Source organism: Pongo abelii, chromosome 11, assembly GCF_028885655.2.
Source record: "Pongo abelii isolate AG06213 chromosome 11, NHGRI_mPonAbe1-v2.0_pri, whole genome shotgun sequence".
Taxonomy (NCBI): domain Eukaryota; kingdom Metazoa; phylum Chordata; class Mammalia; order Primates; family Hominidae; genus Pongo; species Pongo abelii.
In genome coordinates, this window is record NC_071996.2 from 51,706,955 (window position 1) to 51,708,578 (window position 1,624).

The 1,624-nt window shown below is 51.4% G+C and overlaps 1 pseudogene; it reads left to right on the forward strand.

Annotated features, from left to right (window-relative positions):
* The first annotated feature begins 204 nt into the window (after window positions 1-204).
* LOC100446662 (protein FAM8A1-like) lies at window positions 205-1,399 on the forward strand (annotated as a pseudogene).
* Window positions 1,400-1,624: the final 225 nt, after the last annotated feature.

Genomic DNA, 1,624 nt, shown 5'->3' on the forward strand with positions numbered 1-1,624 from the left:
AGCATTTGTTATGAAGTGGGGGAGTAAAAGTTAGTACTCAGAGTTTGTTATCACTTTTTAGTACAGTAAGGCAGTTTTGCCCATGGTTCCTGGAACAGGGGACTATGGAGTTGGATGAATGGGAGAGAATTGGAAGAGATTTTTTAAAAAAGGTGTATAAAGACAGCAGTGACAGGTACCATGGAGGGTGCTGCTGAGGTGATGATGGCAGAGGGGCCCAAGGAAGCCCGAGGCTGCCCTCTGGGGCATGACGAGGGTCGAGGGGACCATGAGCCCCTCCCTTCCCTGAGGGGCCCTCCTGCCGCCATCCCATGCCCCTGCGCGGACCCCAGGGTCACCGCCGCTGATGGGTCAGAGCCACCCCGCGGGCTCAGGAGGATCCGGGAGGCGACCTCCAGCTCCCTTGCAGGGCTGCAGGAGCAGATAGGCTGCTTGAAGTGTCCGAAGCTGCGGCGCCGTGGGAGAGGCCGGCGTGGCTGAGCGTCCTTGGATGCTCCTGGCGAGTGCATGAGTGGCTGTGGTAGTCCTGCTGCGGCTACCTTACCTGGCGCAGTGGCCCGGCCACCTTCCCCGCCTGCTGCAGCCCCCAACCGTCCCCACAGAGCTTCCCTTTGGGAGGCACTGTGGTCCCCCAGGCCGCGGCACCGCCATCCCCCCGGCTGGGCTGTTACAACCCCTTCTACTTCCTGAGCCCCAGGGCCGCGGGGGCCTGACCCGGGGGCCTGACCCGGGGGCAGCTGCTGGCATCAGCACCCCTGCTCCAGTCACGGGTCTGAGACCCTGGGTTCCTCATGTGCAGGCGTTGGTCCGGGCCACTCCAGTGACAAAGGTAGGATCTGCAGCCCCTTCATGAAGCCCCAGTGAGACCAGGCAACAGGCAGGCAAAGAATATGTTATTCCATCCTTGGGCCACAGGTGGCAAGGATGGTGGATTTCTTTATTCTCTTCTTTGTAAAAGCAACCATTGTCTTAAGCATTATGCAACTCAGTGGGATAAAGGATATCTCTAAGTTTGCTATGCATTATATAATGGAAAAAATAGATGAGGACACATCAATGGAAGACTTGCAGAAAATGATGGTTGTAGCTTTTATATACAGATTATTAGTTTGTTTTTATGAGATAATTTGCATTTGGGGAGCAGGTGGAGCTACCCCGGGGAAGTTCCTGGTGGGGCTTCGAGTTGTGACATGTAATACATTAGTGCTTATTGCACTAAGTCGGGTTTTGGTGATTCCTTCCTCAAATGTTAGCATTACAACGTCCACTATACGAGCTTTGATCAAGAATTTTTTGATTGCTTCAAAAAATTTGGTCAGGAAGGGACAATTCAGCCTATCATTACACCTATTCCTGTCCATTTATGGGGTAGAGACTCATTGTAACAATGGGATGCTGAAATATCTATTCTTATGGATCAATATAGTAATCATAGTAGACAAATGATGAAAAATATGGGATATCGCCTGGGAAAAGGAGTAGGAAAAGATAAAAATGGCCAATCAGAACCTTTAGAATTAAAAAGGCAAATAAATAGATCAGACCGGATTGGGGTGTCATTTTTAGAAGTGGCCATTGTTGAGCCTCTGGCTCCCATTTTTCTTGTTTGGCTAACTGCCAAACC